Here is a 7936-nt window from a genome sequence, read left to right as displayed (position 1 = left end):
TGGTATATGATTGAAATAGGGGCCAATTTTTGTCATGTAAGGAGGAGTAGGCCGGACATGAGGGCCTTCCTTCCCCTAAATTTTGAGGTTTTGATATTACATTGTTTTGTAGTGGATATTCCTTAACACATTATGGTAGTTATTGTTTAATAGTTTAGTTTTTTAGCCTTCATAATAAAGATATCTGTGTTTTATACATCACCATTAAAGTATGAATGTATTTTGAATTTGACTTTGTCTTTACTCTTACCTTAAATACTTTAAGGTACTTATTGTTACTATGACGGGTGCAACACTGGGGCAGGCCAGAAGCTCTGGGCAGATGCAGGTGGGCATGGAGCTGGGGCATGACAGAAGCTCAGGACCATGGAGGGCTACTTGCCATTCAAGGCTGCCTGAAGCCCAGGGCCACTGAAGTCAGCCTAGTGTTGGTACAAGGCATAGATGAAGTCCACCACACAAGCCTGAAGCCTGGAGCTATGTTGTCCCACTGATGCCAGAGCAAGTCTAGAGGCTTAGTCCTGGGTACCAGCCCAGAATATGGGGCTCTGAAGGTCTGCATGGTGCTGAGTTTTACTGTAACAGGTCCAGTGTTGGAGTCAAGGCAAAGTCCTATGCTCTCTTCTCTCTCTTTTCCCCGTGTGGATAGTATCTTTCATCATGCTGTGCTCCCTGGGGTTGTGAAAGGGTGATGTGGGTTATATAAAACTAATCTTACCGTGTTTAATGCATCTTTTAAATATCATTGTGCTAGAACTAGGTACTGTGATTTCTTACCTGGTTTTCTTAGTCTTTGTGGAGGTATTTTTGTGTGTGAGTAGTTTTTAAAATTGATCTTTCTGTGGGGAGATGATTGCCAAAGAGTTCTATTCTGCCATCTTGCCCCATCCTAACAGCCTATCTTTATCTTAAGGCCAGAGAGGAAAGCCTGAATCTTTTCCCTCCTTTCCTTCTTTATCATTCTTTCTTTTGTCCTGGGAGGCTTCCACAGAGCCCAGAGAATGTCCATATGCATAATTTCAGAAAGAAAGAAACTAGGCTGGAGATGAGACATAATAAATATATATAGATATACAGATATGTACACTCAGGCAAAAAAGTTTTCTCCAATTTCTTCAAATGAGCCAGTAAATTTTGAAAACTTGTCTTTAGAGATCTGTAAGAAACAGTGAGAAGCTCATCTAATGAAACTATTTGTGCCAATGATTTTATCTTGTTTAGACCAACTTCACTTTAATTTCTATACCTAGGAAATAATATATGTTTTATTTTCTATACCTTGCAAAATATTTACATATTTATTAAAGATGCTAAATTAAAAAAATAAAGTTTGTTTATTCAATGGATTTAATTTGCAGATATTTCTAATAGGAGAGTGAAACCATTTTTAAATTGTTAGCTGCGTAATGCTTCTCCTCTACTTATCAGTTTTCAACGAGTAGAGGGTTTGAAAAGGATGCACATGGAAAAATGAAAGGAGACCAGGTTTACCAGTCAGATCAGCTAAGTCTCCCAGGGAAAGTAGTGGTGACAGGTAGTCTTGTATCAAATTGGGCAGATTCAAGAACATCCTATCCTCAATTTCTGCAAATGTGTCTCATTCCCTGGGGAAAAATGTTGAGTTATTTATTGGTCATAATTACACCTGTTAGTCTGTAAGTTTAACCTTTAATCTATATCTGCCTTAATTACTCCTGTTTTGCCTTTAGGAAGCACTAAAATATTTTTAATGGCTGCTTTTAAAAAAGGCATTTGTAAAGGAAACAGATAATCAGAAGATAGAGTGATAACATAAGCACAAGCTATTAATTTGTTAAATCACTGATTGACATTAGTCAGTTCTTATATAGTATCCAAAAGAACATGCGTATAAATGTCTGTAAGAATTTTTTTTTTTCTGTCAGGGGGATGGAGTCTCACTCTGTCACTCAGGCTGGAGTACAGTGCCGTGATCTCGGCTCACTGCAACCTCTGCTTCCTGGGTTCAAGCAATTCTCCTACCTCAGCCTCTTGAGTAGCTGGGATTACAGGCATGCAAGAATTCAGTTTTATGCAGAAGTATACATTCATTTTTTATATAAGAATATTTTCAGTATTGGAATTAACTTCTATGTGTTCAGGTGCAACTGAAAAGCCCACTGGCAAATGACAGAGTATAATATACCAAATATTGTCCAAAAATAGATATTTTATTAATTTATAAATGTCTTTCCCCTATAGAAATACCCAGACAAGTTTAATGAGATAAGATTTTCTGCTCATTAAGTATAGACTTTGCTAACTAATTTCCACCTGCAACAACTGATACTAAGATACTATTGTAAAAATATAGCATATTTCCCTTCAGCAATTCATTTTTCAGATTTACTTCAGAATTATATGTCTCAAAAGCATAATTATATAGGCTGGGTGTGGTGGCTCATGCTTGTAATCCTAGCACTTTGGGAGGCCAAGGTGGGTGGATCACGCGAGGTCAGGAGTTCGAAACCAGCCTGGCCAACATGGTGAAACCCCATCTCTCCTGAAAATTTAAAAAACTAGCCAACCGTGGTGGCAGTCACCTGTAATCCCAGCTACTTGGGAGGCTGAGGCAGGAGAGTTGCTTGAATGCGGGAGGCAGTGAGCCAAGATCGCATCGTTGCACTCCAGCCTAGGCGACAGAGCAAGACTCTGTCTCGAAAAAAAAAAAAAAAAAGCATAATTATATAGATAGTTATATAGTTTTACTACATAGACATTAAAATAAGAAGGCACCTCAGTTACTCAGCATGTAAATGTAAAAGAAGATTTAATTTGAAGCCATTGACCTTATATAAGTTCTCCAGTAGTTTAAACAAGAAAGAAATGTAGACATTTAGCACTAAAATACTTTTTTCCTGTTCACATAAGTTCTATAGCCAATATGTAGGAAAATGAGAGAAATATCTCTGTTTTCTCTTTAATTGTTTATTTTTTGAAACATGCCATGATTCAACCATTTATTTTCTGATTTTTAGATTGAAAAACTGGATTTAAAAAAGAGGAAAAAGCTATCCATGGCGTTCAATAAAGAGTTGCTATTTTATAATATATAAATTATTTGAAAAGCAATATTTATTATTCTTCACCAGTTGCGGGCACTGTTCTTGGTGTCTACCGATGTGCATGCTATGGAACAACTGCCCCCTGAGGAGCAGTGGTATCCACTTCAGTCATTCCACTCAGGTACAACTTGAATTACTATCTCAGAAAGTCTTCTTGAGTGATTTGGATTTTGTTTTTATAATATGATAATGCATAAAAATAAAATTTTCATATAAATAAAAATTTAAAAATATGGGCTTTGTATCCAAGCAGATTTGAGTTTCAATGCAAAAAGCAGATATTTAATAATATATATTGAATTAATGAAAAAATCTTTCAGTCATTTAATGAATCCTTGCTATATTTCTTATAGGTTAAATTAATGAAAGAATCAATAAATCATTTAGTCATATGATGAATCCTAGTTCCATTCCTTATAGATTGTATAATATTGGGCAAGTTATTTGGAAAACTGAAACACAGAAAAGTTATGTATAAGACAGGTTCACAGATTTGGAGTGAAGACAAATGGCATATTGTTTACATCTGAAAAAATATCTAGAGCATAATAATTGGTCAATAAAAGTTTATGTCTTTTATTTTTCTTGAAGACATTTCAGCTCTTTGCAGCAATACACTGTCATAGATCTGTCAAGTTTACATAAGGGTACTTATTTATGCAATATCACAGAACCGTGCTTTCAGTCAGACAAAGGTACTCACACTATCCAAGACTTAATCTGGAAAATAGCTTGGAGTTTATCGGATTCAGTACCCTAAAGTTGCTTGGAGACTTTTAGGACTCTTCAGTGTATATCTAGAAAGACATTTCTTGAACATCTTGAATAAAACATAATTTGAAATGTTTTAAGGGGACCAATACTAGAAAATTTACATGAATAAAGATGACTTTTTCCATTGGATAGGTTTTCTTTTATGAAATGAGCATATATGTGCCAAACCAGTTTGACTGATCTTTGTTTCTGGGTTTTGGCATTTGTACTTCTTATATTTGACAAAACCAGATCAGTGTAAGAGATTTTTTAATGGCAGATGAATTTTTTAATAGAAAGAATAGAATATATTATGCCTATAATCTTTTACTCAGCATGTTGGTGTTCCATCTTTATTTCTCTACTTTCAACTATCTTTTGTGGCCAAACATGGTTCCCACTTTCCCCCTACTTTCTCCCCTCTTACATGGTAGCATTAAAAAGCATTACTTATTTTTGTTAAACCCAATGTCCTCTTCTTGTTCTTTAATCTTAAACTGTCTACAAATTTTACCTCTGTTGTATTTCTCTTCCTTCTTGAATCTTGGTTTCCAAAGTGCACCTGTATCTCAGTATTCCTCTTACATCTTCAGAAACTTTTGCTCTGTTTCATTCTTCCCTATTCAGATTCTTCAATATAGTTTTCCTGCAATATTTTGTGCTTACTCATCCTAGTGGATGTGTGGTGTACCACCAAGAGCACAGGAAAGAAGTAATTAACACCCCTGCTGCTGGGTGTACTGCCAGAAGAAAACTCTCAACTGTCAGCACGTCTCAGGAGTTACCTCAGATGAGAGAGAAACAGTCACCTATCCAAAGAGAATGCTTTCTTTCCAAGGCAGCTGCTTACTATGGCTGATTGGCACAGAGCCCAGACTCTCCTTCAATTTGAGACAGCTCTAAAGGGTCATACTCTCTGTAGAACATCCTGTAGGGCTAGCTGAAGCTTCCATTGAGACTGCATTTCACCTTGACTTCTCCCTTTGCCCAATCTGTTGATCCCAAGCATATTCAATAGTCATCATCATGCTCACTAATCTTCATTTTAGAGCCTGTTTCCTTGGGAACTCAATTTGTAACAGTCAACTTTTTTTCTCTTGTATACTCCTTCTTGATATAATCTCAACACTCTTCATACCTCAACTTGCATCAGATAATTCCCAACTCTTTCTCTTGTTCTGAGCTCCTTTGGAACCCTCAGTACTTGATATGGTTTGGCTGGGTCCTCACCCAAATCTCATCTTGAATTCCCCCATGTTATGGGGGGATGCAGTGGGAGGTAGTTGAATCATGGGGGCAGGTCTTTTCCGTGCTGTTTTTGTGATAGTGAATAAGTCTCATGAGATTTGATGGCTTTAAAGAGAGAAGTTTCCCTGTACAAGCTCTCTTTCTCTTGTTTGCCACCATGTGAGATGTGTCTTTCATCTGAGGCCATAATTGAGAGCCCTCCCTAGCCATATGGAAGTGTAAGTACATTAAACCTCTTTCTTTTGTAAATTTCCCAGTCTCGGGTATGCCTTTATCAGCAGCACGAAAATGGACTAATACAGTAAATTGGTACCAGTAGAGTGGGGCATTGCTGAAAAGATACCCAAAAATGTGGAAGCAACTTTGGAACTGAGTAACAAGCAGAGGTTGGAACAATTTGGAGGGCTCAGAAAAAGGCAGGAAAATGTGGGAAAGTTTGCAACTTCCTAGAGACTTGTTGAATGGCTTTGACAGAAATGCTGGTAGTGATATGAACAATAAGGTCCAGGCCGAGGTGGTCTCATATGGAGATGAGGAACTTGTTGAGAAATGGAGCAAAGGTGACTGTGGTTATCTTTTAGCAAAGAGACTGGGAGCATTTTGCCCCCTGCCCTAGAGATTTGTGGATTTTTAAACTTGAAAGAGATGATTTAGGGTATCTGGTGGAAGAAATTTCTAAGCAGCAAAGCATTCAAGAGGTGATTTGGGTACTGTTAAAGGCATTCAATTTATAGGGGAAGCAGAACATAAAAGTTTGGAAAAATTGCAACTGGACAATCTGATAGAAAAAAAATCCCGTTTTCTGAAGAGAAATTCAAGCTTGCTGTGGAAATTTTGCATAAGTAACTAGGAGCCGAATGTTAATCTCCAAGACAATAGGGAAAACGCCTCCTGGGCATGTCAGAGGTCTTCATGGTAGCCCCTTCCATCACAGGCCCTGAGGGCTAGGAGGAAAAATGTTTTCATGGGTTGGGCCCAGAGCAACTGTGTTGTGTGCAGTCTAGGGACTTGGTCCTCTGTGTCCCACCCACTGTAGCCATGTCTAAAAGGGGCCAAGGTACAGCTCAGGCTGTGGTTTCAGAGGGTGCAGGTTACATGTGGTATTGAGCCTGCAAGTGCACAGAAGTCAAGAGTTGAGGTTTGGGAACCTCCACCTAGATTTCAGAGGATGTATAGAAATGCCTGGGTGTCCAGGTAGAAGTTTGCTGTAGTGGCGGGGCCCTTATGGCAAACCTCTGCTAAGGCAGTGGGGAAGGGAAATGTGGGATTCAAGCCCCCACACAGAGTCCCTACTGGAGCACTGCCTAGTGGAGCTGTGAAAAGAGGACCACCATCCTCCAGACCCCAGAATGGAAGATCCACTGACAGCTTGCACCATGCACCTGGAAAAGCCACAGACACTCAACACCAGCCTGTGAAAGCAGCCAATAGGGTGGTTGCACCCTGCAAAGCCACAGGGGTGTAGCTGCCCAAGACCATGGGAACCCACCTCTTGTATCAATATGACCTTCATTTGAGACAAAGGAGATCATTTTGGAGCTTTAAGATTTGACTGCCCTGCTGGATTTCAGACTTGGATGGGGCCTGTAGCCCTTTTATTTTGGCCAAATTCTCCCATCTGGAATGGCTGTATTTACCCAATGCCTATACACCCATTGTATCTAGGAAGCAACTAACTTGCTTTTGATTTTACAGGCTCATAGGCAATAGGGACTTGCCTTGTCCCAGATGAGACATTGGACTTGGACTTTTGAGTTAATGCTAAAATGAGTTAAGGCTTTGGTGGACTATTGGGAAAGCATGATTGGTTTTAAAATGTGAGGACATGAGATTTGGGAGGGGACGGGGTGAAATGATATGGTTTGCCCAACCCAAATCTCATCTTGAATTCTCATGTGTTGTGGGAGGGACCCAGTAGAGTGTAATTGAATCATGGAGGCAGGCCTTTCCCATACTGTTTTTGTGATAGAGAATAAGTCTCAGAAGATCTGATGGTTTAAAAAGGGGAGTTTCCCTGAACAAGCTCTCTTTCTCTTGTCTACCACCACGTGAGACATGCCTTTCACCTTCTGCAATGATTGTGAGGCCTCCCCAGCCAGGTGGAACCGTAAGTCCATTAAACCTCTTTCTTATGTAAATTGCCCGGTCTTAGGTATGTCTTTATCAGCAGTGTGAAAATGGACTAATACAGTACTTTTCACACTTATGTATGATACATCTTTATAAATCTGTTAGCTCAAACTCACTATTGTCATGCGCGTCCATGTGAAGAGACCACCAAACAGGGTTTGTGTGAGCAATAAATCTTTTTAATCACCTGGGTGCAGGTGGACTGAGTCTGAAAAAGGATTTAGCAAAGGGAGATAGGGGTGGGGGGGTTTTATAGGATTTGGGTAGGTAGTGGAAAATTATAGTTAAAGGGGGTTGTTATCTTGGGGGCAGGGGTGGGGGTCACAAGGTGCTTGGTGGGGGAGCTCCTGAGATTCATTGTTCAGGAGAAGGAATGTCACAAGGTTAATTGATCACTTAAGGTGGGGCAGGAACAAATCACAGTGGTGGAATGTCATCAGTTAAGGCAGGAACTGGCTATTTTCACTTCTTTTGTGGTTCTTTGGTTGCTTCAGGCCATCTGGATGTATATGTGCAGGTCACAGGGAATATGATGGCTTAGCTTCAGCTCAGAGGCCTAACATTCCTGTCCTTTTTTTTTTTTTTTTGAGACAGAGTTTTGCTCTGTCGCCCAGGCTGGAGTGCAGTGATGTGATCTCAGCTCACTGCAAGCTCTGCCTCCCAGGTTCATGCCATTCTCCTGCCTCAGCTTCCTGAGTAGCTGGGACTACAGGGGCCTACCA

Source organism: Symphalangus syndactylus, chromosome 11 (genome assembly GCF_028878055.3).
Source record: "Symphalangus syndactylus isolate Jambi chromosome 11, NHGRI_mSymSyn1-v2.1_pri, whole genome shotgun sequence".
In the NCBI taxonomy this organism is placed as follows: domain Eukaryota; kingdom Metazoa; phylum Chordata; class Mammalia; order Primates; family Hylobatidae; genus Symphalangus; species Symphalangus syndactylus.
The sequence above is the reverse complement of the archived record's forward strand: the minus strand, read 5'-3'. Positions refer to the sequence as shown.